This window comes from Heterocephalus glaber, unplaced genomic scaffold (genome assembly GCF_053883595.1).
Source record: "Heterocephalus glaber isolate CG9 unplaced genomic scaffold, H.glaber_assembly_v1.0 deba00001673, whole genome shotgun sequence".
Lineage (NCBI taxonomy): Eukaryota > Metazoa > Chordata > Mammalia > Rodentia > Bathyergidae > Heterocephalus > Heterocephalus glaber.
The window spans coordinates 2,496,447-2,506,526 of record NW_028258410.1 but is presented as its reverse complement, the minus strand read 5'-3'; positions in this window follow the sequence as shown (position 1 = coordinate 2,506,526).

Here is a 10,080-nt window from a genome sequence, read left to right as displayed (position 1 = left end):
ACTATATCTCAATCTGATAAAAGCCATATATGATAAAACTATTCCAAAAGTTATTAAATGTCATTAAACAGAAAACTTTTCATCTAAAATCAGGAAAAATAAAAAAGATGCACACTATCTTCACTTTTGTTTAATAGAGTACTGGAAATATTAACCAGGGAAATCCATCAAGAATAAGAAATAAAAAATATGCAATAGATAAAAAGATGTAAAATTAATGTTATTCCCATATGCCATGATACTTTAAATAGAAGACTCAAAATATTCCACCAAAAGACTTCTGCAACTAATAAACAGTTTCAGAAAGATAGGAGGATAGAAAATCAACCCTCAAAAATCAAAAATGTTTCTGTAAACTAATAATGAGTCCATTCAGATAGATATTAATAAAACAATACCATTCACAATAGCACTAAGCAAAAATAAATACTTAGAAATGAAACAACAAAGGACCCTGGGAATTTATCATAAAAACTATAATACCATGAAAAAGGAGATTGAAGAACACATCAGAAAAAAGAAAGATATTTCCTGTTCTTAGAGGGGCAGAAAAAATATCATCAAAATGATTGTATTCCCAAAGTGGATACATAGATTTATTGTAATGCCAGTTAAAATGCCAACAGCATTTCTCATACAACTAGAAAAAATATCCTCAAAATCATTAGGAACCGAAAGAATCCCAGAACAACAAAAAAATCCTGAGCAATAAAATCAAAGCAGGAGGCATCATAATCCCAGGTTGCAATTTATCTTACAGAGCTTCATTGATGAAAACAGCATAGTGCTTGCACAGATGGATGTGAATCAATCAAATAGACATATAGATCAGTGCAATAGGGCAGAGGATGCAGAAACAGTCCCAGTGATACTGAGCTATCTGATCTTTGACATAGTGGTCAGAAAAACACAGTGCAGCAAAGAGAGACTCCTCAGCAGTGGTGCTGGGAAAACGCTGCACACATGAAAGCTGAATTTTAAGATGAATTTTAAAACATCTTGAGATTATAATGTTTAGTGAAATAATCCAGACATTGAAGCTTAAATATCACATGGCTTCTCTTAGATGAGTAAACCAAACCTTAAAGAGCAAAATCAAAGGGAGATAATGGAAAACCAGGAGATAAGACCTTTTGCAAATGAGAAGAGGATCTAGAGATAGAAGGATTGGGGAGAGAAGGACAGGGATGGGGCAGTAAAAAGGATTGAAATGGAATGTGTGCATGTCCCAACTCTCCAGTAAGAATATATCCACTACATATCACAAAACTGTGCTACTAGGATAAAAAGATAATTAAAAAAATAAAAATTATTCTAAGAGGTTACTTGGTGGACCTCCTTTACAGCAAGATTGGGGAGACTTTGGGGTGTTTTGGGGGTCACAAATAAATCTATATGCTCCATAGACATCCTACTACAATGGGAAAGAAGAAAGAGGTGGATTAAGAATATTTAAATGATTTTGTGTAAATGAATGTTTGATCAGGTCATAAATCAACTAATTAATCACAAAATAAAAGGAATACTTAAATGGATGAGTGAAAGCAATTTGGGTAATGTCTTCTTCATAATTGATAAAGTATTTAAAATAATTTTTTAGTATTTTTAAAAGTCATCCACGATTTTCAACATCTTACATGTATTGCCATCCTACAGTTACTAGTTGATTGAGTTATGGCACTACACTATGGTGCCCACCCCCCCGCCGATGTGAGGCCACAAACTAAGGGTAAATGACTGGTCTCTACTGTAAAAGGTCCTGGGTCAGAGCTCACACTTCAGTGGCATTCACTGCTTTCCCACAAACCTCCATCTTCTGCGCTTGACACAGGAACATTTGACTAAATCTTTTTCATTTTGGGGGAGGAGAGCAGCTAGTTCTGCTGTGCCTCTTCACAGGTATTCATTCTTACTACCCCAACTCTCCCTTTGCTAAATGCAAGCTTTTTAAAGTCAGACACCTGGTTAGCGTCACTGGAAGGTGGAAACTGAATGTTGTGTACAATAATCATGGTTCCATCTTACAAAACTGATATTTGACACTGAACCCACCTTATAAAAATATGGTAAAAATTCAAAAAGGAAGAGGAAAGGTGAAATAAGAAGCAAAATGAAGCCACAAAAGAAATGCCGAGCTGAAGCTGTTTTAAGTGTACTACACACTTTATATTCTATCTGCGTCAGGGACAAACTAATCCACTTGTGTTTCTTAGAGGATGCAGAGCAGTATATGGAATGCAGTCACCCTTTCCTCGAGATACACCTGTCTCCATGGGAACATGCTAGACATAACAAGCAGTGACACGATGAGGCCCACGAGCCACTCTGGAGCGGGACACTAGGGCTGGGACAGATTTCCCCACTTGCCTCCTCGTGGTGTCCTAGATCATTTCCAGAGTGACTGCAGGACCGTGGGTCTGGCTCTGGTCCTTGCTTCTTAATGGTATCAACTCTAAACCCCTGCTGCTTTCATCATGCGAGATGGGGAAAAAACACAGGGAAGGAATTCAGATGAAGGAATTCAGATAAAAGAAATTTAACAAAGGTAAAGAAATGAAATACTAACTCTAAAAGTATGCTATTTTAACATTTTCCATTAAAATTCAGTTTTTATTGAAGTTTTTATTTTTAAGAGCACTTTTACATACAAACACAAAAATAATATATGTATATATGTATATATACATATGTAATAGATGTATATATATGCAAACACAAGTACATAGACATATATTTACAAATATATACTTATACATATCCATAATGCTCTTGAATTATTCATACTATAAGATTAGATAGTATTCAAATAGTATTAAATATTAAATTTACTATGATATGTTAATAATACTTAATAAGTTCAAATATTAAATATCATTCAAATATTATTCATAACATAAAAGCATTGTGGGTAAGTAGGATGTATATTTATACATACTTTTAACATGTGGAAAATATAATAACAAATAATCCAATTGCACTTTATTTCAGAAATTCAATATAGCTAGATGAATTTCATATACTTTCAATGAATGCACAATCAACTTGTCTCTACTGTAGGAGTAGCAGCATGTTTTATTTTTTTTCAAAAATAAGACAGATATTTAACCAAAAAGCTTCACAATCATTCAATAAACTAGTACAAAAATATTCAGCCATCAAGGAAGCAAACTAAAACAAAATGAGTTACTGCTACACTCACTAGAATTACCAAAATAACAAAGCTTTATAATATTTGGACGAAGCGGACTTCATCACATTGGTTGTACAAATGTGAGATTAAACAGCCACCTTAAAAAAACCAATTGATATGTTTCCTCAATGATCCACAAAGAGATGCAAACATATGATTCCCAGAAAAGAAGTTATTTTTTATTTTTATTTTTTTTATCTAGACTTAGAGGCCCCATTTGACTCAGCTATCCCCCTGCTAGGTATCTTCCCAAAAGATTTAAAAGAATCATACCATAGAGATACATGTGCTCCTGTGTTTATAGCACCACAGTTTGTAAGAGCTAGAGCTTGGAAACACCCCATATGCCCATCAACTGGAAAATGAATAAAGAAGATGTGGGGTTTTTTTGTTGATAAAATGGACTACTACTCAGCCATAAGGAACAAGAAACTAGAGACATTTATAGGTAAATGGATGTATATTGACGCAATTCTTTTAAGTGAATAAATAGGAAGCATATGTGTAAATACAGAATAGTTTCTCTAGTATGAGAAACTGAAAGTGTAATTAAGGATTAAAATGATTTAAATGAATAATTGATCATTTGAAATAGGAAGAAAATATTCAAAGGGGTTGGGGTGGCAGGAGGGGAAGGAGAGAGATGAGAGTTACAGGCTGGAATCCGGACAGAATCCATATATAGATTATGTTTAAAACTACAGGAAGAGATGTAGATAGAGACTAGGCTGGAGGTTATCAGTGGGTTGGGAAGGAAGAGTCACTGAGATCAAAGGAGAGAAGGGTGTATTTCCAGAAGAAGCACATACAACTATGTACAGTACATAGTACTCGACAGTGTGATAAGTGACTGTTACTGTTTTAGGTACTTATCATAACATGCTGTGCTTTTCACCCTTTAGAACATAATCCTACTTATATAAAATATTTTACTGTAAAATAGTGTGCTGATATGCCAGTGGTAGCTTCATGTATCTCATGTTTAACTACGTATTTAGATAATATCAAGTGGTCATCACAGATGATTGACGTATACCTTCTCAGTTTGCACTTAGAAGTTGGCACTCTGTGTGGCACTTTGTGATACACATGGATGACATTGCCTAATAACATATTTCTCAGATTATATTTCCATTACATGTCACATGACTCTATTGAAATTTAAATTTAAAAAATTGACCTATATGGAGTCTACTAGTTAATCAGAATTTTTTTCAGACCACTATTTGTTCAATATTAGTTTTGAAAATCTTTCTAAAACAAATCACTTCATTTGATGTCTTTTTAATGCTTGGGATCTTTTTTTAAATTATATGGAAAAATGTTTACTTTTCAATTTTGTTTTGGTTGAGTTGTATTATATTTGAATATTATTAGAGTTTTTTCCCTTGCATTGCTTTTCTTTGAATAATTTTAATTTTTGTATTTGTGTGTGTTTAGTGAATGATAATAAAGTTATACATTTAAAAAAAGAAAAAAAAATGATACAAGCCAGCCCAACCCATCCCAGCCACTTTGCTTTGTCCTATTTAGATGAGTAGGACAGACTGGGGTCTATCCAACTGGATCTTTGAGAACCCAGAGTCATACCAAAAATATGGGCCAAACCTGTGACTTTTATGGTGGATGGTGGAGCTGAATATTCAGTTGTAACTCAGCTTGTTGCACCTCTGAGACCCTGATGGGTCTAAGTGAGAAACCTCTGGAATTCTGTCCGGAAAAAAATTTCTGTCTAAGCTGGTCTTGTGAAACTGGGGGACATTTAGTTAAACATGAATTCCTGTACAAGCTTGAATGTCCCATTCCTCTCCTGGGACATGACTTTTCTAAGCCGGGGGCCACAATTTCCTTTGCTCCAAACCACCCAGGAACACTCAGGCATGAACCTGCAGCTTCAGCACTAGATCTAATTTTGATTTTGACTGTGCCCCAAGAAAAAAAATGGCACTTCCCTCAGGCAGAATTACTGGACAGCCAAAACCTTGAAATTTTAAAGACACCTTTTCCAGAAGTCTGGACTGAAGACAACCCTCCAGCACTTGCCAAAAATCATGCCTCTCTTATAATTGAGCTCCATGCAACAGTGACTCCTATTACTGTCAAACAATACCCTATGTCCAGGGAAGCCTGTAATGGTATTTAACCATGTACCTCCTGCCTGAGACAGTTCAGAATTCTGACAGACTGCCAATTTTCTTGAAACACTCCCCTCTGCCCAGTAAAAAAGCCCAGTGGAGATTGCTAGCTGGAGCAAGATCACTGTACCATCAACTCCTTCACCATGACTCCATACTTGGTGGTTCCCAACCCTTACACCCTTCTCGGTTTGCTTCCCCCTGATGTTGCCTTGTTTACTTGTATGGACATAAAAAAACACCTTCTGTCTGTGAGTCACACCTGTCAGCCAGCTCATTTTCACCTTTGAATGGGAAGACCCAGAGATTGGCCAAAAAGGCCAACTTACCTGGACCTGCCTTCCACAAAGTTTTAAGAATTCCCTGATGCCCTTTAGAAAACCATCAGCCACTGATCTGGCCAAATTTCCACATGCTGATTTCATTTGCACTTTGCTATAGTACCTAGATGACCTGCTAATTTGCAGTTTGAATAAATCAGACTTCTGGAAAGGGACACAGGCTCTCCATAACCACCCACTGGTCATTGGCCATAAGGTCTCCTATATAAAGGCCCAAATATGTAAGTGTAATGTACTTTACTTAGGTTTCAACATAGAGAAAGACTAAGACACCTAGAGGCAGAAAACAAAAGTAATGATATGTTCTATCCCCAGACCTGATAATTAGACAATTTAAGAGAGTTCCTGGGGGCTGCAGGTTTCTGCCAGATATGAATACCAGGATTTGCTGTAAAGTCCAATTCTCTATATGACATGCTAGCAGGAGAAAACTAGAAAAAAAGGATATTAGACTGGAGTCTAGTCCTTCCAAACAAATTCTTCCAAAGTACAAAACAGGCACTATCAATAGCCCCAGCACTGGACATTCCTGATGTAACCAGAGAGGGCTGGGGATTTAGCTTAGTGGGGCTATGCCTGTGTCACAAGCCAAAGGTCCTGAGTTTGATTCCCAATACCAAAAAACAACAAACAAACTGATGTAACCAGAGACCCTTTAAGCTGTTTGTTAATGAAAATACACATGTAACATCAGAGCTCTTGACCCAAAAGATTGACCCTTGGGAGAGGCCTATCACATATTTGTCTAAGAACTTAGATCCTGTAGACAAGGTCTGGGCTCCTGCCTGAGAGCACTGGTGACAACCATCCTCCTGATCAAGCAGGTCACCAAATTAACCCCTGAACATGACAGTTCAGGTGCCACATGCTGTTCTGAAAGTACTCAACAGTCAAGGACACCATTGGGTCTCAAATAGCCATGGCACACAATATCAAGGACTGCTTTGTAAAACCCCTGAATCACTTTCCAATTAACCAAACCACCAAACCCAGCTACCTTCTTGCCCACTGAGCTTGGCCCTCCAGACCATGACTACCTCACCAATGAACTCTTCATCAGTGTACCAGACATACAGATGGAACCCTTGACTGATGCTGAGTACACCCTGTTCATAAATGGAGGTAGCGCAGTCAAAGATGAAAAATCTCAGGCTGGGTATGTTGTTGTTACCACAGAAGAGATGCTCATAGCCAGGCCTCTTCCCAAAAACTGATCTGCTCAGTGAGCTGAATTATGGCCCCTGATACAAGCTCTAAATGAGGCAAAAGGAAAAAAGTAAACATTCACACTGACTCAAGGTATGCTTTCACCACTTTTCATGTCCTCAGAATGCTATACAAGGAACAAGAACTTACAGTAGAAGGAAAACAAATTAAAAACAAGGATGAGATCTCTCAACTCTTGACTACAAATTAGAAGCCTAGCTGCTATCACCCTCTGTAGGGGAAATCCAAAAATAAAATAATATCACAAAGCAGATGAAGCTTCAAAGCTAGCTGCTAAAAGTTCCACCTGGAAAACCAGTGGTCTAATCAATGACTTAAAAGACAACCTAGAAGCTCTACATGAGATTCCCCCTGACATGGTTCTCATCCTTCAGGGTGGCCCCATCCATTAAAACTTCTGAGGTGCCGTCCCAATGCTCTCAGCTCAGAGGAAGGGGCTTCTGGGCCAGCATTTGTTATTGGTTGATTTCTTGATAGCATCCATTCTTTCTGAGGTGAGGTGGAATCTCAGTGTTGTTTTCATCTGCATCTCTCGAATGAACAGTGATATGGAACATTTTTTTCATATATTTATTTGCTATTTCTATTTCTTTGTCTGAGCAATGTCTGTTTATTTCAGATGCCCATTTTTGGATTGGGTCTTTACATTTGGGAAGTCTGATTTCTTTTAAAGTTATTTACATATTTTAGATAGTAGACCTTTGTCTGAGAAACAGCTGGTAAAAAATTTTCTCCCACAGTGTGGGTACTCATTTCATTCTGTTGGTGGTATTTCTTGCTGTGCAGAAGCTTTTTAATGAGAAGATCCCACTTGTTGATTGTTTATGCTAGATCACATGGAACTGAGGTTTTGTTCATGAAGTCTTTTCCTATGACAATGTCTTCAAGAGTTCTATCTAACCTCTCTTCTAGCCAGTTTAGAGTTTCTGTTTTAATGTTTAGAACTTTAATGCATTTCTATTTTAGTTTAGTCCATGGGGAGAGATATAGGTCTAGTTTTAATCTTTGGCACATTGTAACCCAATTTTTCCAACACCATTTATTAAAGAGGCTATCTTTCCTCCAGTGAAGGTGTTTGGCTCCTTTGTTGAAAATGACATGGGTGTGTATGTCTGGAATTGTTTCTGCATCTTCTCATCTCTTCCACTGGCACTTGTGTCTGTTTCTTTGCCAGTACCATGCTATTTTTATCATCATACCTTCATATCATAGTTTCAAGTTGGGGATTGTGATACACCCTAAGGTTTCTTTTTATTTCCTAGAATTGCTTTTGCTAATCTAGGTCTCTTCTTGTTTCAAATGAATTTTTGGATTGTTTTCTCAAGTTCTGTGAGTTACACTTCTGGGATTTCAATTGGGATTGCATTAAAACTATATAGCAGTTTTGGAAGTATGGCCATTTTCACTATATTTGTTTTTCCTACTGAATAGCAAGGGATGTCTTTCCATTTTCTTATATCGTCTTTGATATCTTTTTTTTTCAGAGTGTTGTAGTTCTCAATGTAGAGTTCTTTTGCTTTCTTCATTATATTGATTCTTTGATATTTCATTTTTTGGATGCTATTATGAAAGGGATTGTTTCCCTAATTTTTCTCTCAGTGAGACTATTTCTGTACAAGACGGCTATGGATTTTGGAGTGTTGAAATTGTACCCAGCTACTCTACTGTATCTGTCAATTAAGTCTAGAAGTATTTTGGTTGAGTTTTTTTGATCTTCAATGTAGAATATCATATCATATCATTAGCAAAAAATGACAGTCTTGGTTACTACCAATGGTGGGTAAAGGTCTGAGGGTCAAGGAACAGAAAGCATTGCCTGAGCTGAGGGCTTCTGCTACTAAGTGGGGCAGAAGGCTCCTGAGGGAGAGCATGGAGATGACCACAGGGGTTGCCCTGCAGTGAGGGGCAATCAAGGGGTGGTTACTGGTGAAGGTCAACAGAGAACTGGGTGTTGGGCAAACTTCACTACATCCTCTTCCTCCCAAATTAATTGAGGAGGTTAGATTTTGCAACAGCATCAAAGGTCTGCAGTTGGCCACACCTAAACCATGGTTTGCAGCCAGGAAGCAGGTTCACAGACACTGACAGCCCTTGCCATGCCCAGGCAAGTGGTTAAGGAGTCCACAGGGGAAACTGCAGTGGAACTACAAAAGCAGCAAGAAGGGAGCTGTGTGGACACTCTGGCTCCATGGTATATCAGCTGTGTGGGGGCTTCTTGTTTGCTTCCCTTGTCTGTTCTATTTTTCTAAAATTTTCTTTTATCTCCTATTGCTTCTTTATTAATATTATTTTAATTCTTAAGTTTTTTCCCCCTTTTTCTGTTTTCTCTCAGGCTGTTTTTTTTCCCTAACATTCTGTAGTCCTTGTCCTAGTTTTCCTTATCCCCTTCTCTTTTCTCTCTTCTTTCAAGTAATATATATATATATATATATATATATATATATATATATATATACATATACATAGTAAGTCCTACATTTATCCTATACCAAATGAGAATTGACCAGTTCTTTAAATTGAATGGGACAACTTGAGGCCACATGGGTAACTCTCAGTGGAAATACGCTTAGAAGATTCAAACAAAACTAACTACAAACCATGTTACAGCCTTCCTAAATCTCTAGTTATACTTTCCTCCCTCTCCATCTCTCCTCCAGGATCCACAAATATTCTTTAAGCTTCTTCAACTCTAGCCTTTTACTCCACCATAAAAATAACTCCAACAGACTCTGACCTTCTACTTTGTCTACTGACATATATCTTATCTCCCTCTCTTCTTACTGTCTTACCTCCTTCCTTTTTCAGCACCCCCATTTCTTCCCCCATCCCTTCACAGTCCAACCCAACTGCCAATAGTATTATAGCACAATCTGTGAAGGTTAACAATAAAGGAGAAAAATTACCAGAAGAAGTTTTAATGTTCATGAGTGATGTATGATTCAATCCATGGATACTATGATAGCCACAGGAATTCTCTCCCTATTACACGGTACTGGTTCCAACCTAATTAAACTGAATAGGTTAAAGTGGTAGACAATATCTCTTAACAAATAAAATCAAGGTCATCTCACTGGAAAAAGAACCTAAAGAGATCTTCTCCCACCATCAAACTCTTTTCAGTGTATTTGACCTCAACGTTCAACACAAAAAAGAGTACATAAAGAAAAGGTTAACAAAATGCCTTCAA